General features: G+C 33.0%; 1 protein-coding gene across 4 annotated transcripts in view; it reads right to left on the bottom strand.

Moving 5' to 3' along the window:
* The window catches only part of CDH12 (cadherin 12), a 947,374-nt gene that overhangs the window by 393,694 nt on the left and 528,205 nt on the right, over nt 1-25,475 (bottom strand). For 3 of the 4 annotated variants that reach the window (XM_020290041.2, XM_020290038.2, XM_020290039.2), the window contains one exon: nt 12,439-12,585. The gene's annotated coding sequence lies outside the window, so the exon portion shown is untranslated. The remainder of the gene's footprint in view (nt 1-12,438; nt 12,586-25,475) is intronic. The other variant, XM_020290040.2, reaches the window with a different exon arrangement.

Consider the following 25,475-nt stretch of genomic DNA (forward strand, 5'->3'; position numbering starts at 1 on the left):
GTTCAAGACCAAGGGTAATATAAACCATCATCACACAACAAGTTTTACTTGTTAAAGAAATCAGTGTGATACTTGCATTACTTCATCTAGAAGTTTTTGTATTAACTGTTTACTGTCGCTGCTGCCTAACTCTGGGCTGGGCTCCTCTTCCCTTGCATGCAGATCAGAGCATAAAAGACCTGTTCTTTTTCTCCAAAATAGTTTAAGAAACAAAATGGCTTGGAATCCAGTAAGAGAAAAAACCCTAAGGTTTAATTATACTTCTGAGTAGATATAGTATTGTTAGATATTAAACCTATTTGCTCTTCTTGTTTTTTCTGACAAGAGATATTTATTATGTTTACATTATGTTCCCCCTTAGACACTAGTCACAACATTTTTCTTTGTATTATTTTTCTCTCGGCTTTCGGATGTTTGCCTTTGGGGACACTGATAAAACACATTATATTTGGTGGATCCGCATTAAAAATCACTTCTTTTCCTGACAAGCTATTTTAAAATGTCATTTGTGCCTTGTGAAGGCTTTTAGAAAAATCCAGAGACCTGGACCCAGATGACCCAAACTGTATTTCTGCAAGGACTGCAATTTCCTTTTGAGGATTATGGTTCCAGAGAAGATTGCTTCTAAATATCTGTGAGAGAAACACTTTCCAGAATTAATGCTATTGTTTACTCTGTATTGATTTTTATAGCATTTCAACTCACTCCATATAAAGGACAAATGATAAAATATACTTAATTATGGTAATATTAAATAAATAATATAATCTTTTCTTAAACATATGAGATTAAAGTGCATCTATTCAGGATGTGATTTTGACTACTGATTCTCAAGTACAGTATAGCCAATATCTGTTGTTTGTTCTACCAATTGATCTTCTCTGAAGATCAAAAAGCCTGAGAAAAAAGAATTAGTGTAGTTTCCCTGTACTAAATATCATGTAGTTATGAAATAAGAAGCTATGAGTGGTACTTTTGAAAAGAATGGACTTGTGAGTTAAAATATGCAAGTACATTGATCACAAATGGATGAGAAATGTCACCCAGTTATTATACAGAAAGAAGCTGACTGAAAATAAGTGACCTTTTTACCAAACGTGTGTGAAAAATTTCCACTGTTCATTAAAGGGCACGATATCTACATAGTCCGTAAGGTGGATATGATGTTTGAAATACATTAAACTGATTTCTGTGGCTATAGCCATGGAAAATGTTTTGAACTAATCTGTTACTATTTTTGTGTGTGTGTGTTTTGACATTTTGTGAAGGTGACATGGAGAAGTGAAATTCTTTTCAGAATGGCAGGAATTTGCCTGCCCAAGTGGAAGGAAGAAGCAGAGACTTATGAATAAATGACTGCTATTTAATTCAGGGAAAAACATTAACTATTCTTTTTACAAAGGATTTATTTATGTAAGTGCCTGTCACTGGCAATATAGTAGTGAATGAGACAGGCATAGAGCCTGTCATCAAAGAGTTTTGGGTTTGGTATTATTCAACGATATAATAAGTTCTGTAATTAGACTGTAAGACACATAGAGTGTGTTATGGAAACTGATGGGAGAGACATTGGGACTGAACTGGTAGGAGCCAAAAAATACTTGTAAGAAATGACATCTTGATTTACGAAGGTCAAGCAGCCTAGCCAGGCAAAAAATCAACTTAATGTGATAGACAGCAAACATGAAGGCTCAGAGATAATGAACTAAATGGCAGGAACCCCAGCTTGGTCATAGACTGCTGGAGGTTAGTCATGGGTAGAGATGATGCCGCATCCAAACCTCACATAGAAATGATGCTAAACAAAGGTTTTAATTATATCCTAGAAGAGATGAAAACTACAAGAGCAGCCTTTCACATGGCAGTAATGTGACAAATTTGTATTTAGAGAGATCGATTTTCTCACAATAAACAGCATTATTCTGTGGAGAAAAGGAGTATAGTGAAGTGACCATAATGGGGGCAGGTGACAGATGAGGGTGACATAAACTTTGGGGGGAGAGCGAGGATGAAAACCCATGTGAAAGAGGGTAGAAGGCAGGATTGAAAGGACCGGATGTTGGTTGGATCAGTGGGTTGTGAAAAGTAGTAAGGGAAAGATGGTAGCTGAAATCCTAACTTGATGGATTAGGGTAGATTATAGTGCCATTCACTGAGATGATGGAAAAGAGGTATAAAAGGTTTTGGGGGGGCAAGATTGAGGAATGCATTGATCCTCCCCTTCCTCACTCTGTCTCTTTCTCCCTTCCTCAATTTCTTCTTTCTTTCCTTCCTTTAACAGATAGGTACTAGCTATGTGATAGATACTAATCTAGGTGACAAGGCTACAGAAATGTGTAAAGCAAGGTTATTTTCACAGAGCGTGCAGTCCCATTGGAAAATCCATCAGCAGGCAATATAAATGGTAAATGTGAGATGAACAATAAGGAGAAAGAGATGGGGAGTAATATTTTATGTAGAATGGTAAGAGAAAACTTCAATGAAGAAGTCACATCATCTATTTTATTTCAGCTAAAATTAGCAACAAACTATACAGAAGGAGCAGAGTTTTGCCAAAGTTACAACCTAGTATTTTACCTCTGAAATGAAAGGTTCAAAACATTATCCACCTAAGAATGGCATTGTCATTACATTTGAATAGCTAACTTTGAGTTTGATTATCCAAAATAAGTAGAGGCAAAAGGTGGGCTTTTCTGTTAGGTCACAAACAGGAGGTGGGAGGGTGTGAACACATCTCCATGTCAATTCTGGCAAATATATCCACCCATAGTTTGCCCTTTTCTTAAACTCTGAAACTGAAATAAATTCATTCATCTAATTATGCATTATAAAACCCCTGAAAGTCACATATGGATACATACTTGGCCAAATTCATGCTCATTCAACTTCATTTGATTCAAAGTTATTTACCTGAATTTGTGCATATTCTTGGCCCAACATCTTATTCTTTCTCCCTTCAACATCACCAAAAACTTATTATATCCTCTGGAATATATTTTTTGCTTGTTTTTAATTTTCATGTGTCTTTTTTCATTTTTTTCAATTTATTTTTATTGACACACAGCAATTATACATATTTATGAGGTAGCGTATAATGTTTCAATACACATAAACAATGTGTAATAATCAAATTAGGTTAATTGGCAAGTCCATCACCTCAGAAATTTATGACTTTTTCTGTTGAGAACATTCAAAATCCTCTCTTCTCACCTGTATTAAAATATACAATACATTGTGATTATAGTTGTCTTAAGGTACAGTGGAACACCAGAATTTATTCCTCCCATCTAACTATAAATTTGTACCCATTGATCAACCTTGCCCCTTCCCCTTTTCCCCCTCTCCTTCCCAGACTCTCATAACTACGATTCTACTCTTTACTTCTATGAGATCAACGTTTTTAGATTCCACATATGAGTAAGATTATGTGGTGTTTGTCTTTCTGTGCCGTGGCTTATTTCACTTAACATAATGTCTTCCTGTCTTATCCATGTGGCCACAAATGACAGGATTTTATTCTTTTTTATGGACAAATAGCATTTCATTGTGTAAATATGTCACATTTTCATTATCCATTTATCCACTGAAGGACACTTAGGTTGATTCCCTATCTTCATTATTATGAATAGTACTGCAATAAATATGGGAGTGCAGCTATCTTTTTGACATGCAGATTTTACTTCTTTGGATAAATACCTAGGAGTTGGATTCTTAGATCATAGCAGTCTAGATTATAGCTGCTAGATTATAGCAGTCCTATTTTTAAATTTTTGAGGAACCTCCATATTGTTATCTATAATGTCTATGCTAATTTACATTCCTATCAACAGTGTGTAACAGTTCTCTTTCTCCACATCCTTGCTAGTATTTGCTATTTTTGGTCTTTTTGATGATAGCCATGCTAACTTAGGTGAGATGATATCTCATTGTGGTTTTGATTTGCATTTTTTTGATGATTAGTGACATTGAGCATTTTTTCATAGACTTATTGACCTTTTGTATGTCTCCTTTTGAGAATGTCCATTCAGATCTTTGAATAAGACCTCAAAAGCACAGGTAACAAAAGCAAAAATAAACAAATGACATTACAACACACACACATAAGCTTCTGCACATCAAAGTAAATAATCAATTGAGTGAAAAGACAGCCTACAGAATGGAGGAAAATATTTGTAGACTATGCATCTGACAAGGGGTTAATTTCCAGAATATACAAGGAACTCAAACAACTCAATAGCAAATAAACAATCTGATTCATGAGGTTTTTAAATAGCTGATATCATGGTTTTCTATTTTCACACAGGGGTATATTAAATTTCTCTCTTTTACATATACATTACCCCATTGTCATGTTATACCAAACTACTGTGGTGGAAGCTGTCAGGAACTGTCACATTAAATCTCTGTGCCTTTGCACATAGTGTGCATTTATTAGAGGCTACTTATTCTTCTTCTGTTTGTCTAAATTCAAGCTATCTTTCATTGTATAGCTCAGGAATCTTCTCTCCTTGGAAGCATCCCTTGATCCCTCTGAATTAAGTGAGGAGCTATTGCCTGTTCATTAATAACAATCTGTACACATCTTCTACAATTGCACACCACAGGTATAGTAACTGCTCTTTCTCTTGTCTGCTGCTCCCCATCATCAGACTAAGTATTTTATGCATAGGAACTAGCTCTTGTCAACATGTATTCCTAGAACATAGCACAGTGCCTAACACTTAAGAGGTGCATAGTAATTACTGAGCAAATTAAATGGAAGAATGTAAATGTGAAACATGTTTAAATCTTATACAGTCATACTTGATATATTTTTTAATGAAAGGAAACCTATCATTATTTAGTACTTGCCTCAATCCTAACACACAGACTACATAGTAATAAATTAGTCTGTAATATCCATCCATCCTTTGTTCAACACATATTTTCTGAAGATCAACTCTATGATAGGCATTAGATACTGGATTGTAGCTTTGAATAAAAGAAACAAAAACCCTGCCATCATGGAGTTTATATTCTAAAACCCAATGAGAAATGGGGAGACAAATAATAATCAAACAAATTAAAAAGTATATAGTTAATAAGATGTCAAATGCTGTAGAAGAAAATAATAGGGAAAGGTAATAGGGTATTCTGTGGGCAGATTCGGTTATTTTAAAAATCATGGTAATGTAAATTATCCAAAATTTGTGTCTATATTAATGAAATACATTTCTCTCTGTGGTTTGTAGATTTTACCAATAATCAAGAAATGTAGCAGTTGAGATTAGAAAGAGAGAAAAGATTAAATAGAGAAGAGAGCTAAAATCAATATCCTTGCAATTCGGTTTTAGGAAAGAAGAAGAAAGTTGAACTGACAAATAACACAACCTTACAACTGCATTCCTAGAAAGAAGAGAATTGAAATGCCACCTGGGAAGTTAGCATTTCCTGATTAAGTTCTGAATTTTGGTATGAAGTTATCTTGAGTGTCGCTAAAGACGAAACTTTCTACATATTAGGAAGGGGGATTGGACAAGCAATGAACACCCTGTCCCCTCCTAATTGCAAATAATTAAATAGGTTGGCAATGTTTATCTAAATATTTTACTTCTAAAACATCTAATTATTCTATCTCCAGAAGAGTTAAGAATCAAGAATGAATTATATATATAATTGTGTATATATATTGTGTGCAAATGTGTGTGTAGATATAGATATTATTATTTTTTGCTCAATTTTGACCTGGCTCAGAATTTCTTATCATCCATTAGAGATATAAAGAGCCTCTTAGAAAGACTGATCAGCCTTTGACTCAGGTGAGCTGGGCAGTAAGTCACATTCTATGGTAGGTTCTTGAATAGAAATTTGCCCACCCATGGCAACCATGGGGCAGAGTAGGAGGAGGCAGTGAGATGAGAGCAGCATTTCTCATTACCAACAGTATCAACATCCCTGGGAGGCTGTTAGAAGTGCAGAAATCTTGGGCCACACTCCGAAACCACTAAAGAAGATCTCCAGATAATTTGCATGTCCATTTTTAAAGTTTGGTAATTGCTGGACTATAGCAGCAGTCCTCAACCTTGGCTGCATAATAGAGTTACCTGGGAAATGTTAAAAATCCGGGTGATTAGACCACACTATTATAAATTATGATTTTGTCAGAATTCCTAGCATATGTCTCAAAACTGTGATTCCTGCGTCATTTCTTAGACCTACTAAATCAGTACTTCAGGAATGAGACCCTGGAATCTGTTGCTTTAAGTCACATAGCAGTCGATTTCTATATATACCAAAATCTAAGAATGTGTGCCTTGGAGAATGGAAAACAATTAAATCCATTCCCAAAAAAAATTTATGTTTCGCTATGTTTATTACTCGAATCAATATACAAATTATGGAATGGGATACTTTGTTGTGTTTGTGTGCCTATCTATCTATATACTGGTAATTGGTACTTTTCAAAATTTATATTTAGGGGATTTAAATAGCATAGTATAATATGAATGAGTTGGTGAGTGAGAGGAAGTGATAACCATGAATCTATCTGGAAATAGACATTTAGATAGTTGCCTTCAAGGCATTTAAAAATATTCTACCAAATATTTATTCTGTTGATAATAAAAAAATCCTGCAAGATGAATGCTTCTCTTCTAAACAAGGAGCCAGCAAACTTTTCTCTATACAAGAAAAATGAAAATATATTTTTAGCTTTGCAGGTTCTACAATCTCTTTGTACTCAACTATTCAACTATGGCTTTGTAATATGCAAGCACTCATTGACTACATAAAAATGAATAGCTGGGGAAGTACAAAATACAGTGGAAAGTTTTAACAACAGACTAGATCAACTACAAGAAAGAATTTCAGAACTTGAAGACAAGGCTTTTGAACTATCTCAGTTGATTAAAATGAAGAAAACATAACAAAGAAGAATGAACAAAGTCTTGGAGAATTATGGGATTATGTAAAATGACCTGTAATAAGTATTACAGGTATCCCAAAGGAAGAAGAAGAAAAAGCATAAAGCATGGAAAGCATACTCGAGGGAATAATGGAGGAAAAAGGTCCTTGATCTTACTAACGGTATTTAGACATCCAGATACAAGAAGGACATCGAACTTCTGGAAGATTCACTGCAAACAGGACAACTTCAAGGCACATAATCATCAGACTGGCCAAAGTCAAAGTGAAGGAAAAACTCCTACAAGCTGTGAGACAGAAGCATCAAAGTAACTTACAAAGGAATACCCATCAGAATAACAGCAGAATTCTCACAGGAAACCTTACAAGCCAGAAGGGAATGGGGTCCTATCTTTAATTTCCTTAAACAGAATAACTGTCAGCCAAGAATTTTGCATCCTGAAAAACTAAATTTTATAAATGAAAGAGAAATAAAGTCTTTCCCAGACAAGCAAACACTAATGGAATTTATCACTACTAGACCTGCCTTATAAGAAATCTTTAAAAGTGCTGTGTTCCAATAAAACTCTATTTACAAAAACAAATTGTGGGCTATTTTTCTCACCCCAGTAAAAACAAGTTAGATTGTAGACTACCAGTGATCAAACGGAACTATGTTTTCAAGACTTGTTCAATTCCTTTCAACATTTTTAGGAAAGAATTAAAGTAAAGGATTCAACTGGTACTTTAGTCCTCCCTCAAAAATAGGAAGGTTACTCTAAACTGACTCCTAAGTTAAATTCTTTCAAGACACATTTACTCTTCTGTGTAAATCCAAAAAAACAACAAAAAAAGCATGTTCCTCAAATTCAAATGTGCTGATATATTAAACACAGTGGCAGGAAATGGTTCCAGGAGCTTCTGGCAATATTCAACCATTCATTGTTGCTAAGGAAAAAAAAAAGTCTCTAATTTTCTCTACTTGATAAGTCAGGTGAGGGACTAATAATAAAGTTTCCTGTTTGTAATATTTATTAGCACTTGTACAATTTTAAGTATTTTAAATCAATTATCTCCATTTCTCACAACACTGCTATGGGATAGATACTATGATTAGTTTCATTTTGAAGAACATAAAAACAAAGTTTAGACACCTTAACTGACTTGTCCAGGGCCACAGAGCTAGCAAGTACCCTCCATTGCATTTGAATCCAGGCAGTTGAACTCTGAACGTGACTTGTAATCACTACACATTACTGCCTCTTCCACTGCCTACCAGAACTGTGAATACATAAGATGTTGAATCAATTATAATCTTTTCATTTGTAAGGAAAATAGTTGTGCTCAATTTGAATTGGTTAATGGGACTGAAACCACAGAGAAAAATGTGGAAAAGGGGGAAAAGTCTTACCTTTGCATGGTGTATATGCAATAGACCCTCATTGCCCCTTCACAAGGGAGCACCTCCGTTCATCTTGTGCTTAGGGTGAGTTAGAAAATTTGTCTCTTTTCATTGAATTAAGGAAATCAACCTCTTTTCTTTCCTTCCCATCAACCTCATGACTGCAGTTTATTCATGATATCCACAGACTACCATCTCTATGTTTCTCAACTTCTGCTTATGTTAACCAACTACTGGTGATCTACATGGTATTTCATATTCAAGGTCACCAAGTCAGATATTTGTTATCTAATACAGAGCATTCTTTATTGGCATGTTTCTCCTATAAGGCCATGTGGTGGCCATTGGCCAATCTAGGGATGGCTATCTTAGACCTGGGCACATTCATCTCTGGTTAAATCTACTGCGGCCAGTGTTGCTTAGACACATGGTCATATTTTCTTGGTAGCACCATCTATGCACTGGCACCATTATAAGGTCTTCTGCAATATTTGTCTTTACAGACTATTTTCATTCCTTTGAAATAATAAGAAGGGAGTGTGTATATATACTTTGTTATTATCATACATGCTTAGGATAAGCCAACAATTTGACAACAGCTAAGAAACAAAAAGTATGCTGGTTGGTAGTTGGAAATTGCATACATATGTATTTCTTCATCATGTTTCTTATCATAGTATAACATGTTATTCACAGTATCTTGTACAATATTATCTTTTTGTATATTTGTGAACATGTTAGAGAACAAGGAGTGATCATAATTTATAACCATGAAACCTAACTTCCAGTTATCATCTTAGCACATCCTTGAATATGACAGATAATCATATTAAATTTTCCAGGTCAATGCAATCTTCTTGTCATAAGATTAGAGCAAATTTTAGTTGGAAAATATTGTCACAATATTAACATAATTACTTACAGCAAATATCTATATACTTAGGGAAAAGTTTATATAAAGTCAGTAGAGCAAATAGACTTCAGTACATTTAAATCTGTTTTATTAAGTTCACTTTCAACATTCAATTCCAACTGCCAGTTTCTCTATCTTTTCTAATACTGTGTGTGTCTTTCACCATTAACATGAGTTCCCCTTAACTTTCTTTTTAATTTCATTTCAAGTGGCAGTGGCATTAAATTTATATCTCAACATTTTACTTTATTTTATCCTGAGAATGTGTCAACTTCTCTTGGAATGATGTACATATTACAAATACTAAATTTCAGTAGTTATTATGCTTTGTGTGTCAGTAATAATCAGAATCAGCTGGAACAAAGACTTATGCACTAAACTTTATCAGAACCTACAAGAACAAACTGCTTCCTGGTTTCAAATACTGGTGGCTATGGAATTTACAAAATCATTTATTTTGTGTAAGCCAGGAGTTAACCCATTCTGAAGGTAATATACTTACTCTGTACTACATTAAAAATATTCTTAAAATATTCATCAGTATCATGTCAAACATTGCAATAGTCACCATCTATGAAAAACAAAGTACTATAGTATAATAGTATTAGTTTTAAACACAGCAAGATCTGAGTTTGAATCAAAGGTTCACTAACTATGGTGTGGCCTTAATATGTATCCTCTATCAGTCTCCATCTCATTCTCAGGAAAGTGGGGTTAAAAAGATACCTGTGCAATTATTTTCACTGTATTATATAATCATACATACAATGTTTATAACCTAGTTAGTTGCCTGGCATTTAGGAAGCATGACAGGTATGTTAAATATTGCCTCTATCCATTGTCTTGTATTGAACATATCACATATTGAAGAACAGATTATAGATCTTGAAGTAAAGTTTATGATATTTTAGCAAATTTTTGACTTTACATTTTGAAACTTTTTACGCTAAAGTTACAAGGTTATCCTATAAGAAGTTTTATGATCTTACAGAAGGAATAAATTACCATCAAATTAATGAAAATGGGATTTAATATAGAAACTAGAGGTGTGGTGGCACCTGAAGGTAATTTAATATGTGAAAAAAATAGAAAGGATATTAAGTCATATTAAGAAGGCAGATGCTACCTAAAATAAACAGTACGAATTCTCAATTGTATCCAAGACATTCTCCATTCTCTTATCAGTATGTATAATGCAAATTAAGACAACTACAACTATAGTAATGCTAGAACTCCTTTAAACACTTTTGCTATGTCCTTTTCAATAAGAACTGCAACTGACTTAATTATTAAACATAAATATTTCATTACACACTAAACACATCCTTTAACGGTCATATACTGCAATGGTCAATATATTCAATAAAAGTTCATTGGGTTTGATGCCACCATTAATCTTGAAGTTGGCACAAGGGATAGTCTACAATATAGGGATGTTTTCAACAATGTATTAATACAAGTTTGTTAGTAGCAAATGTGTCCCTGTTTGGTTATTTTTGCCTCTTTCTGTTTATCAAGTTTGCCTAACAGAAAAAAAGAAGCCAAAGACCCAGGGACAGTCATTGTAGTCAACACACTCTTCTCCCAGTTATCTTTCAATCAGTTGAGAAACCATCTCCCCAGGGGAAAAAAAAAAAAAGATAGAAATCTCAGTACAACAGAGGTAGGTAAATGTCTTTAGACTTCGATTAAAAATATATCAACAATCAGCAAGTACCCATCACTGCCTGGGGGGGGGAATCCTGAAAATATTTTATTCCTGTGTAAAAGGCAATAACATCAACATCAGCCTTAAAAGCTCTCCAGAGAATTTCAGAAGCATAGCCAATTAATATAATCAGTGTTCTGACATCTTTATGAAATGTCCCATCTCAAGATACCCATAGAAGGAAGGTGGAGTCAGCATTTCAGGAAATATGAGTGCTCACTCTAAAAAGCACACTCAAGGCAATACTATAAATCTTTACACAGAAGCAGCTATATATTTTCATTGTGCTATAAAATTGCAGATTAATTATTGAAATTTAACTTGCATAAGTATTATAAAAATGTATGTATATTCTAAACAATGTTTGTTATTTGAAAACCCTTTTATAGTATAAGTTCTATACAATCACAACTAAATAATTGCTATTGTGTAGGTACTTCGAGTGTTAATTAACAGATGATATATACTTATAGTGATAGAATTATTTTATTATTCTTGATCACATATAAATTTACCATAGTATGGAATAAAACCATCAGACTATATTACATGTGCAAAGTGAATAAAAAAGAAAAAGTTCAGGTAATTAAATCTAACTTTGGAAAAAAGTTGCTTCTATTATTCTTCTAGATATTTTTAATAAACTTAAGAGCTACATGGGTATAAAAGAAATAATATGAATTGGTTTATCTAAATTACCTGGAAAGTTGCCCTAAAGTATATGTGAAATGTAAGCTTAACCTCAATTCACTAGACTTTGATAATAAAAAAGACCTTAAACATAAAAAAACAAGATTTCAACAAACACATACATAACCTTAATGTATTATTAAATCAATCTCCTTTCAAAAACAAGCATTTTATAAAGCAGTTAAGTTTTTACTTTCTTTTGCATTAATCTATCTCATAAAAGAAATTCATCTCTCTTGAATAAGAACTATAAATAATATCAATGGTACATTAAATCTTCTAGGTACATTTTTCTTATTTGCATCAGAAATTGTAACATTTAAATCTTAAGTTTTAAATGGACACTCTTAAAATATTCAGAGATTTAGTCCTAAATCCTTAAACTAAAAGGGAGCTCAGGAATGTTGCTAAATTACAAAGCTGCACAAAATCTCAACTCTCATTTGCAAGGATTTTCTTTCCAAGTAATTTAACTTTGAAGCCTTCAGACTCAGAGATTTTGCCATTTGACAACAAACCACTTCAATCAAAATCAATTTACCTTGGCACTGCACAGTCCTCTAAATAGATTATTAAAAAGGTAAATTGAGAAATTACCTCTCTTTTCATCCTCCCTTTTATTTTCTGTGGATGCAAGGCAGAATGATTATATTTCAAAAGAAATTGCCCTGAAATGTCATTATCCCCAAATGCCATTTACACTCTAGGACACTTGCTTATAAAACTAAGATTTTCCTGACATAAACAGTCACTTGCTGCAGTGCAGAATGTCAGTTTAGTCAGTCAGAACTTTCAATGCAGAAATTCAGTGTGATGCAGTCACCCAGATAAAGCAGCACTTACCTTAATTGAAATATTCTCTGTGAAGGATGTGAGAAATCAGTCAAGTCAACCGTGAACGGGGTGGGGAGATCGAAGTTTTCAATCAACACCCTCCAAGTAGCTGCATGCTGTGCTCCTTTTCCCTGTTTAGGTTGCGCTCCTCACTGTCTAAGGAGAGAAAAAGATCAGCTGAAATCCTCAGAGGTTCCCAGTGAGTAAATGAGGGACTAAGCGATGTTTCTTAACGGGAGATTCCTCTGTGAGCGTGCTCCGTTTGGAGGCTTCCTAACTGCTGTGATAGACTCCTGTCGTGTCCCCGGAGCCAGGCGATAATCATTGACCTGATTAGCAGGAACGCTCCCGGAGCGCAGACAACACACGCGGAGGGCTTGTGGGTCTCCGGGAAATTGGTAAAGGCACCAAGGCCACTCGAGAATCTTGTCTTTTCCAGCCTAATAGACGAACTGCAACTATGACTATAATTTGCAAGGAGATTAGCTGCCGTGTTAGCCATCGGAGGGCTTAAACAAATGTGCTTTCTCCTGCCGTTTTTCAAGGTGCATTCATGTTAGACATCAGGTACAGTGAAACAATTAATAGACTGATAGAGCTGATTTGTAAGACACGCTTAAAGCTGAAAAATGTTTAAAGCAATGTGATCAAAGAGATAGCTGCACTTGTCTTTGCCCCAGCCTGCTACTTACTCCAACCTTTGTCACAGTAAAATGAATTTAAAGGTTTGTTACAGCCCTCCAGAGTGCAACTCTCTGAATTTATAAAAAGGAAGTATTCACACTAAATAAGCATATTTGGCAGTTGTCTACAGACACATGCACTCAAACCAAGGCATGGAGAACAGAATAGTGCTTATATAGTTTTTCAAATAGCATTTTAAATTAGCATGATGCTTGAAACAAAATGTTTGCATTGTACTATTAACCTGAGTAACATAGGGCAGTACAACATTACATCTACCTGAATCATCTCTTCTATTAGCTGTTGAAATACTGTTCTACTAAAACAAAAACAAAGCAAGGGTATGAGAAGATCCAAAATGTCAAACACCTTTATAAATGTAGTCATGTACCATTAACAACCAGCTGGTCCCCATCCATCATCGGCTCTTTCTGCCATTGACCATCTTCTCAGCACTTCCACCTCTCTTACATCTGAAGGGACTAGTTCCCTGAAGAGATCTTATTCTCTGGAAAAGGTCATATAACTGAATGCCAGAGCCCCAAATGGTTAATTTTTGACAGCTCTCACTTTTGCAGGAGAAAATTATGCAAATAACATAAAAAGAACAGATGAAAAAAGTCATTTGCATGTCTTGAGGGTGAGAAAATTCTCATTGCCACAGAGAAAACTGAAGACTGTCCTCTCACAATGGTACTGTGATATGTTCAGCACTTCTGTTTTTCCAAGTAGGTCTCACTTGGGACATATGGCATTCCCTTGATATGTGCGTGAGAGAGAGAGAGAAAAAGGGAGAGAGAGAGAGAGAGAAGCTATATCTGCATTGTAATGTGTGTGTGTGTGTGTGTGTGTGTGTGTACATGTATAATCTTAGAAAACCCCCAAATTTCAATAAGGGAATGCATCAAACATATATAACAGAGAATCCGTATGCCTTATGCATTCCCAAGCAATTTTTTAAAAAGCATCTCATTAAAATACAAGCTCTTTGATGAAACTTCTTACAAAAATAGAACTTCAGGGTAACTGAGTTGCTGTAAATAGAACAGATACTCCTACTTGAGCTGAACAGAGATGCCCCTTGACAAACCCCAGGAGGAGGTGGGGCTGCAGCCTCCCATGCAGAAGTCTCTTGCTCCCTCAGCTGGTGGAGGATGATACCTGAAGGTGAAGAAGCCCAGTGAATCTACTTCAGGAGCAGAACAACTTTTGCCGCTGTTAAGCAGGAAACCCATTACCCAATTATAGACTAACATTAGAGTGTTCTAGCAGAAAAGAGGCTGCTTAAATCAAAATGGGTGCACCCTGAGTATAAATTGTAAACAAAAAAATATAGCTGCTAATTTCTTCTGAGAGGGGTCTGACTAGTGTTTAACTCAGTAATTGTAAGTAACAACGGGATGGATTCCATGGTTCTGATGTGGCATTGGTCATGAAATTAAAGCACTCTGTCTTATATTGATCTAAGCCCCATTCTAAAGAACTTAACTTAGTGACCTCTTTTTAAACCTTTCTAAGACAGTGCTTATTTTCCTGAACCCTGCTAGCCAGCAATTACTGTTACCAACGAAGACAGGTACACATCAAACTAACTTTGTGCTACTGTAGATAGTTTCAACCTGGAAACTCTGATTGCATAACATTGCACTGATGACACTTCTAAATAATCACTCTTTTTATTGTCATAAAATCCAAGAGTTTTTCAAAACTCTAAACAGTTTCAACAGAGTATGAATGACTCTTAAGTAGACTTTTTAACTTATGTTGGACCACCAATTGATGTTATAAGGAAGTACACACCTGAGTAACAAAGGAAAATAAGACTATTTTGTGAGGAGAGTGAGGGAAGACAGTAGTCATGCGATAATAATAGATACTATCTATTAAATGCTTGTTGTGGGCCAGGTGTTTGGCATATACTTTAGCTGTAGCTATTATCCACGAAACCCTTACACCAATCCTATTAAGCAGGCATTATTATAATTTTTAATTATTTACTAATTAAGTTAAGGCTCTGAGATTTAAGTAAATTTAAAGAAATTTACCAATGTCACACAGCTTATACAAAGGAAACCCAGAATCACAACTCAGGTCACTATAACTGTAAAATCTTAATACATATTTAGAAATTACCAAACGTTAAAACCAACAAAAATGCTACTAATATAAGAGAAAAATTGTCTAGTTTTAGGACTTACAAAATCAAATTTTTGTATCTTTAAAAACTTTGGTTTATAACTGATAAAATATTGAATCGTGACTGTTCTGCTATAAAATGCATCATGCATATTTTTTAGCAGAAAATGAATTCATCAAAAGTAAACTTTAGTCTAAAAAATAAACTTTATCTAAAACTTCCAAATGATGTAATTTCATTGGGACAAATTGGTTAATTTAAATAAAAACCTCTTTTGTAATTCATTTATTTTCCCCCTCATATGTAGTGATTATTGCTATTTACAGTAAGAAAATGATCCTACTCCAAGTACCTGGCTATTTCAAGAACATTTACTAAAAATATATTAGGCCAAAATTATGAAGATTTTTGGTATCCCTCTTCTCCAAGAGCCATAATGTAATAACAAAGCTCAAACATACTATATAGCTAAAAGTTCATTTCTAGTTTGTTCAAACTTTACCTAGGAATTTCTTAAACATCACTTGAATTGTACAATTTCATATGGTCCTTTAAAATTGCCAGACATATCCTTACAGCGAAGCGTTGGGACCACACTTTTTCAAGGTGTCTAATAAAAATTCCATCTAAAAAGAAATGATGATAATGCAAATGAATGCAGCCTTTAAATTTTGCCAAGAACGTTTCCCACCGATTATCTCATTTGAGTCTTACGGGAATCTTGTAAAATAGGTTACCATAAGTGTTTTTCTCATACTTTAATGATGAAGAAATCAGGAATAAAAAGACCAAGGGATTGTCCTTTGGTCTTTGATACTAAATGCAAAACGTGAGGGCCTCATTTTCAGACAAGTCTTACTGTTCTCTACTATTGCTTACAAACGTTTAACTGAGTTACTTTGGAGTCAAAAAGGAACCTAAACGAATATAAAAGTGGAAGCTACTCTTTCTTCATTTACTTATGTTTGTTCTAAACAGTGTAAACCATGATTATGATTTGTTAAAGAAAAAATTATTCTGAGCCAACAGAGAATTTGTGATTTATATATACAGGAATATCTTCCCTTGCTTTTCTCATAGACTCTGATCTTGGCTATTATTATTTAAATCTGGAATATATTAAGGTAATTGTAAGGTAATATTGTCCAAATGTTATCTTATGATTCTTATATGAATTTAATCTCGCTTCTCTATACAACTTTAGATTCAAATATGACCTTCCTACAACACTTTGTGGTACAACTCTGTGTGATTTAATGATTAGGGTAGGAAAAGAAAAGAATCCCAGAACATTAGTGTTAATTTTTTAAAATGTATGTATATATAAAACAAGCTTCCTACCTAATAACAAATCTTTCAGCAGCATCATCAAACTAAATATTATTACACATGTTTACTGAATGCTAATAGATTCTCATATATTATATATATTTCTGCTTATGTCTAAATCATAGAGGCTCAATGACTAAATTTACCAGACTTTAAGAGAAACATCACATTTTTAATGCAAGCTCCACTCATGTACTCATGAGTTCGAGATGTCAAATTCTGGAAAATCAGAAAGCTAGACTAGATATCAGAATGCTTAAATTCTGGGGCTTTATAATTTTGAGCCATTATAAAGCTTCTAGTTAATAATTTTATTGGAAAATATGATGAAATTAAACTATATTATCTCTATGATTTCAGTCAGTTATAAAAATACATTATCTATTTTGACTAATGATGTGTGATCACTTTTTTACCTAATTCAGAAATAATCTAGCAATCAAAAGATTTATATGCAAATACACATTTCCCCTCTTATGCTTCCATGACACTAATGATTTAATTATTATTTTATACTATAAATAATATAGCAAGAATATTTTTATTTCATTGTTCAAGTAATTTAAGAATCAGCTAGAAGTTATTGATTTGAAATTGTATACGGGGTACGTGAGAAAATTACTAAGGTCAGGAACATTCTTTTCATGTTTTTAAATAACTATAATAGATTCCTTTAAAAGGACATAGTTTTATTGCACCTAGATTGGATGCTTAGCCTTTTTCTTTATTGTCCTGGCCAGTAAAAAAATGAAAGGTAATTTAATTAAAATGATTGAGAACTAACTTAAAACCAGGGAGCATGCATGAAGAATGGGCATATGATATTAATATATTTTGTGTTTTTAAAACCACATTTCCAATTTAGTAGGCAATTATTTTAAAATAACAAAAAGCATAGTGCATAATTAAAAGAAAAAAAATAGCTTTCAGTAGACATAATTTCTTGGCATTTTAGACCTTTTTAAAGCTCTCATTTATCCTGTCTTGTATCTTTCAGATATGACTATCAAGTGCAAGAAAAATGAAATAAATAATTTATAAAATTTTAACAACATTAAATTTAATTTATATTAAATTCAATTAAAGCCACCAAAAATTAGTGATGACTTAACTTATACATATAAAATCCAAACTGTGCACATTTTTAGCAATGATTTAAAAAATAAGTCATTAAATGCACATGTAAAATAATATTAATGAATAATGTTGCTTAATAGAAAAAAGAGGGGCATGTTTATTTCCTTATTGAGTAGACATGTTTATTCTTTATGGATAATCAGAAAGCCAGGGGTGGGGTAGAGTGGAATGTAAAGATCTGGATGCACTAATGTGAGAAACAATATCAAATGAATTTGTTACTCACTAAAAATTCCTAGGATTACAAAAATCCTAATTTAGATGTTTCTATTAATTTGAAACTATAAAATTACATATTCAATTATTTATAAAGTCATTCCTACTATTACATGCCTATTAGAATAGTTAAGAAAAAACAAACCCTAATTACACTAGTATCGGTTGGCAATAATGTGAAACAACTGTACATGGGAATATAAAATGGTGAAATCACTATAAAAAACATTGTAGTAGTTTTTTAAGAAGACAAATATATGCCCACTGTGTGATGTAGCCTCCTTTCACTCTGAGGTATTAACTCCAAAACAAGTAAGTATATTTCCAACTAAAAACTCACACACAAATGATTGACTTTATTTCTACTAGCCCCAAACTGGAAAAAAACCCAAATGTCCATCACTAGGTGAGTGGGTAAATTGTAATACATTCATACAATGGACTACTTCTTGGCAATTAAAAGAAACAAACTACTAATATAGTCAAAAACTGAATCATGGGATGGTTATGCTGACCTAAAAAAGTCAGAAACAAATATGTAACTTGTATATAATTCCATTTATATCAAATTCAAAAATATGAAAATTAATCTGTAATTATAGAAACAGATACATGGTTGGTGGTGGATGGGGCTGGAATGAGGAATGGCAAAGGTCACAAGATACCTCTGGAGTGATGAGAGTGTTCCGTATTTGATTATGGTGGTGTCTTCACAGGTATTAATATATATCTGTCAAAACTCATCTAATTTACACTTTAAATATGTATAGCTTATTGTATATAAATTATACCCCAGTAAAGTTGCAAAAAAATCCCCACATATTTCCCATTTATTCTTTAATAAAACATTACCATAATTAAACTGTTAATGGTATATTATATACAAAACAATCTACATGCCTTTAAATCTATTTTCTAAAGAAACCATATTGAAGACAGTATAAAACTACCTACTTTATATTTCTAACAGTTGCTTAAATTGTATAGAGCATTCCCCATTCAATCACATTTTAAGACAACTTTAAAGTTAATGTCCTAGTACCTATTCAGATAATAGTTCAGTAAAATTTTATATAGGGAAATAAAGCACCATTCCATTTCAAACAATGACTGCTGTGAAATGCTTAATTACTTTTCGACACACATATATCATTGTCCATTTGTTCCTAATTTCTCTGTAATGTGTATTGAAATATTACCCTAGCATATCTTCAGCATCTATGCCACAGCAGGTGACACTATATAACAGAAAAAATAATTGGGCTTTCTCAAGCTTTAATGGTATTTGACAGGCATTAAGATGAAAATACTTTATGTAGAATCATAAAGTTGATATTGTTACATAGTGGCTCTAAAAGGATCTCCTTCTTACTCTTCTTTACTAAATTGAACTTTTTTTCTTTGGGTTTCATGGTGACTCTATTAACTTCTGAAGACCATGTTTCATTCTTTCAGTTACAATGACTGTAATATCCAGTTTCCTCTCATGTCAACTTGCTTTTTTTCAGTCTTGGCAAAATCCATTAATATGATGCCCTGACATAAAGAATAGGTGACTTCTATTTGCCTTGCTGACTCAATTTTCCTTATTAAAATAATTTCAACTCTCACACTAATACAGGGTTTTAACATATCCCAGACTGTTGGTGAGCAGTCTGAGCTAACACTTATACTACCTGCTGCACATCAAATATATGGATTTGAGTTTTTGTAATAATGATAAAATAGTGATAAAAATAGGAGGGATTTTGGTAGTTCACTGCCTGAGATTTAGACAATTGTGAATCCTTGGGCTATTTGCTTAAAGCACATTTACCTCAGTTTCTTCTGATAAAAGGGGTGATAAAATAGTGTGAAATGAGTTAATGCATATGGAGAAGTAAGATTAAATGAATGAAAGGATACACAACACTAAAAAAGGTGTCACAAACGAGAGCTCTATAAATATCACACTTAATTATTAGTTAAAACAAGAAACATATATACTATATATACCCCCAAATAAAACTTTGTTAATTGAAATTATTATGTCCCATTGGATATAAGCTGAATATATATCACACTATTGTTTATATAGTGAATCCTGGGAAAATTTTTTCCTTTAAAAGCGTAAAAAAAAATGTGTTGTCCATTTTTAGCAAGAATGTTATAAAACATAATAGCACAGCACTGTTGGACATATAAACTACTATATCTCAGGGGAATAACTTTGAAATTTGTAACAAAATTGTGTGTATTTGTGTCTGTGTGTGAATGCATGTAAATAAGTTGGGTGATTCTACAGATGTTATTAAGAAAATATTGTGCAATGAATCATTGTTTGTAATAATGAGAAACTGAAAACACTAATGTATAATATCATTGATTATACATAAATAGGAAAGGTTCATAAGTGTATACATCCATTAACATGTTTTAGAAGTATATTTTGACATGAAAAGGTTTTCATGTCATTTTTATAGGAAAAAACAGATTACAATACAAGCATGTATATATATATATAATTTTTTAAATAGTATTTTCTTTTTAATTCTAATTCAATTCCACAAATATATTAAGAACTTACTTTCTGTACGTATCTATCTAAGATTCTAGAATTTAACATTCAATAAATATTAATTGAGCATTGTCCATATGCCAGAAAGACAAACTTGTGGCCACTGTGGTTTTGATGCGGGCGAAATAAACACAATCCTTATTCCCATAGGATTGTGTAATGCATATATTACACTACAGGGCAAAATCTCTCCCATGCTTTTACATAACCTACTTTTCATTGTTGGTTGCCCTCAAAAAGGTCTTTGTATTGGAGAGATGGAATCTAACATTCATTTAGGGATTTGGGGTAGAAATAGACAAAGGGACTATGTTCTTTAGTTTTTAATCTTTCTAGTCCAACTTTTCATTACAAAGTTTCAATAAAATACAAAAAGTAGAGAAAACATTTATTAATAGACACGTGTGTTCTTGTCACTCATCGTCATCATTTAGCTATTTTAGGCCCAATCTTGTTTTCTCTATATTCTTTCACTTTGTCCACTCACCTCCCCTTGGATACTTTTGAAGCAAATCCTAGATGTTATATTATTCTATCTATAAATGTTCCAGTGCTGTGTGAATGATAATGAGAAGGACTATTTTCCTTCTTTTTCTTTTTTGAAACATATCCAAAATATCATTATCACATGATATTTTCTTTTGCTTTGACTTTAAGTAACTAATGCTAATGGGCCTACCTTGAGAATTTAGTATAGTAGAATCTACTAGATTTATGCTTTGGGGTTCCTTTTATGCTACCACTAGTAATATAAAGGGTTGATATTATTTTATTGCAGACATGCAAAGAGGTTAGCTGGCCAACAATATCTTAAGCTTGATTTCAGCAGCCACTGCACCCATCTCTCAACATGTCTTATTCTTATGGGTCAAGAACAAGATATAAAGATACATTATTTTTTATAAAGCTTAAAAATTGGCATGTCATTCATTTGATTAAAAAAAAAAAAAAACCTTCACTAGGCCCCAGCTGATTATTGGATATAATGTAAATTTCTTATATACAATTCAAAATTTGCCCTGATCTGCCTGTAAGGTAATTTTCTATAATTTAAAAGATTTAATTGTTTTCAGAATATAATTTTCCCATCTCTTGGTTTTTATTCCTAGGCTCCAACATATATATTTAAGTAAAAGGAACTAAATTATTTGATGGTTCTCCCAATGTTTACTGTAAGCACTGGGTACAAAATAGACACTCAGTAAAAATTTGCTGAATGAATAGATTAATGACCTGTTGAATAAAGAATTTTCTGTCTGTAAATGACAGATGTTAACCTACTCTTTCACTTCACTATTCTGTTTAAAAGCAGTGCAGAATAAAAAAATGTTTGAGGAATTAGATTGCCAGATGCTTCTGTTCTGCTTAGGAATATGCAAAGCTATCTCAATTTACCACACTAGAACTATTATATTTTCATTTAGTAAAGTGCTCTCAAAGGGGCTACAAAGCAAGGACCATTTATCTTTATCACATAGAATTGGTTTTTAAATCTAAAAACCAAGAATTAGGTTCTTGATTTCTAAAAGAGAAAACACTGGCTATTTTGAGGTGCCTTTCTATGTTGTCATATTTTATAATGACAAGACAACTTTATAATTTAATTCAATGCTTTTCAATCTCACTGGGTTTGTACTCTTTTTCACTTAAGGAATTGGTTATTTTTCATTTCATAAAATTATCATTTTATGTTTTTTACTTATTTTAAACTCAGTGCTATGGATATGAAAATATCAGAATAATAAATTATTAATAATGTTTCTTGAGAAGATTAATATTTCATAATTCATATCTTCATTTATAATTAAAGCATATAATTTATTATATTAATGACAGAGGACAAACATATTTTCAGTTGGTTGTAGGATGATGGATTGTAGTAAAACTAAGTTGCTATACTCTGCTTTCGCTAGCTTTAATTAAGAAAAAATTCAGATAATTATGAAACTCACTCTCAAGCAAGATGAGTTAGCAATAATTTAAATATGCAAAAATTCAAATAAGAATGATAAGAGTGACACTTTTATTACTAATTTGAAGTAATTCTATTTATTCTTTAATTATTATGATGCAAACTTTGTTTTCTCTCCAATCCTTATATTTACTAGGAATACTTTTTAAAAAATCTTTTTTGGGGTGAACTTTGTTTTTAAAGTGAGCAACTTGAAGGAAAAGTTCAGGCTTTTCTGAATTGCAGCTTGGCATATCACTAAATGGACATCTTAGCTAAGGATCTCCATGGAGACTGCCCTCAGGATCACCTACTCTGTTCAGTCTATTTCAGAAGAGGTAACTGAAGTGCTAAAATTATGGTGTTGGAGGGGTAAATCTTTGATGTTCAGCAGGTCTGCAGTTTGCCAGTAAGCATAGGTGACTCAGGGACACAGATGAGTTCTGAAGCTGGCTGAAGTGAAGAATGTCCCTTAAGTTACCCTATAATGAGAGGTCGCATAATCTCTTGGGCGTATAGAAAGTATCAAGAAAAAGCAGGTTTTTAGTAGTCTAAGGCAAATATGTGTGTTTGATTTAGTCTAAAAAGGTTTGCCTTACGAGGAATTTTTGCTGGCATAGTTCCCAGATGAGGCAAGCCCAGGAGGGGGCTATACCATTAAGTCTAGTGACCTGACAGACTACTTGGGAATGCTCAACAAAAAAAGATCTTATATTTAGGTTTTACTTTAGATCTCTCCACTATAGCTGTTATGCAAGGAAGTGAGGTTTACAACATGCACACAGGAAAATGGAGATTCTTCTAATAGGAAATCTGTTCTATCTATTTCATTAAGCAGAGGAAGATTTACTCACCCAAACACTGCATGCAATTGCTCCTCAGTGTTCTGGGACTACTGGGGAGCAGATTAAGTCAGAAGACAGTCCCTCTAGTTAGTGTTGGAGAGGCCTACGAACAATTGGTGTACCTAAGGAAGCTGGCCCAAGAAACAATATCCTGGCCCTAAGAGCAGAGCAAGATCGGGCTCTGGTATTTTTCCAACTATATAACCACAAACAGTGTCAATCCCATAAGAAAGACACCGGAGAAGGAACCAGTCACTACCAGAAAATTTGTCACTGTCAGGGGGCAGTGGAGGTCTATTTCTAGAAAAGAAGCAGGTAGGAAATAATCAGGGACACAGAGACCCTGCCAACAGCTACTTCTTAGCAGGGCCTCAACTTTTGCAAAGGAAAAGGTTACAAAAAGTGTGCTAGGTACAGTCAGCTTGATTATCTTAAGGTAACCTTCCCCAAATCAACAATGCTAGGAAATGGCCTACCTGGGATGGCAATCCAGCAATTCCCAAAGTCAAGGCCTACGAGTATTCTCATTCTATAACACATTCATTTTTTATTGTTATGTACTTCTCAAAGAGGTTTTATACACATTATTTCCTTTGAGAATGAAGATAATATCCAAGGTGAGAAAAATCATATTATTATGTCCATTTTGCAGGTGAAGAAATTGAGGCTAACATAAAGTCTGTTATGAGCTAACCTAAATTCAGGGTATCCTGCCTGAGATTATTTAGATAACAATTTTTAAAACAATAAACCACACATCAATTCTTCTAACACCCTATTCTTCTACATTCTTTTGACAAATAGGTTAGCAATCTTTTTTCTTATAGCACTAGATAGGAAATGTTCTAGAATTTGAGGCAAAAAGGAAAAATTGAAAATATCATGTAGGTACTTATATAATAATTTAACATGGAACCATTTAAAAATGTAAGATCTTTCTTTTTCTATGGGCCATACAAAAATAAGCAGAAAGGTCAGATTTGATGCCACAGGCCACAGTTCATCAATCCCGGACTATACCAATGCCGAATTTATCTGTTATTTATAATATCAATTTGATAGTGATGAATTGAATATTCCCTCTATTTTATTCAATTAAATTGTGTTTTTTTTGTAGAAGAAACTTATAAGAATTTTCATTTACACATTAAAAATGATGAAATAACATAACTTACAAAATATTTCCAAAACTGCATTTCTATATTTTATATACAGTAATATTTTTATTTCAGTTAAAAACCTGTCAAATGCAACTCCTTTCCAAAAGAACATTATTATGACTCACAGTAAAATTGATTTATATTTAAATATTTTTCTCCATAGTTAAAATTCAAAATTGGATTGAAATAATGCCATAATATATCTCACAGCATTTCTAAAAATAGATCAAGGGCATTCAGATGGCTGAAATCTTTACTATAAAAATATGGTTACACACTTTTTCTGTGATGTTGTCATACAATGATGACTTTATGACAATTTTAGTTATTATATTTGCTTAGAATGATATACACAGGAATCTAAGACCATAAATGTACAAAAGCATAGCTCATTAACATGCCTTTTCCTCACAAAGAATTTGACCTGAGTATGTAACCTTTGGAAAAATATTTTTTACTCCAATATAACTAAATAGGAAACCAGTCCTTTTGTCTTCCCAGTTTTCCATGGGAAAACTTCAGATTCTTCATGAATAAATGATGACCGAAGACAGTGACAGCAATTATTGGTAATATAACTGGAATAACATTAAAAATCACTAAAAAAGATTAGCCATAAGCTAAAAAGATTGGCCATAAGCTTTTAATATTTTTATCTTAAAAGTCTCATGACAATGCCACTGTTTTTTAGAGAAAATTTTATTGACAAGACATGTTTGTGTATCTTTTCTTTCTCCTCTTATTTGTATTCTTATAAATTACCAAAGGAAAAGAAAGTATTAATTTGTCATGCTATGGTATGATATATGAATTGCAGTAATCTCAGGGAAGGTTTGCAATCAGGTTCTAGATTGAAAAAAAAATTTTAAAAAACAGCATATTCATTCAGAATCGGGCCAACCAAAAAATTTGCCAAATTCATAAGGAATACCTTTCTATATCATAGCATACCAAAGGTCTTTCTTCTGCATAGACAAACACAACATTGAGTAGAAAGAATCTGCAAGAATAGGGCATATTGTGTTTGACC

Source organism: Microcebus murinus, chromosome 11 (assembly GCF_040939455.1).
Source record: "Microcebus murinus isolate Inina chromosome 11, M.murinus_Inina_mat1.0, whole genome shotgun sequence".
Classification (NCBI taxonomy): domain Eukaryota; kingdom Metazoa; phylum Chordata; class Mammalia; order Primates; family Cheirogaleidae; genus Microcebus; species Microcebus murinus.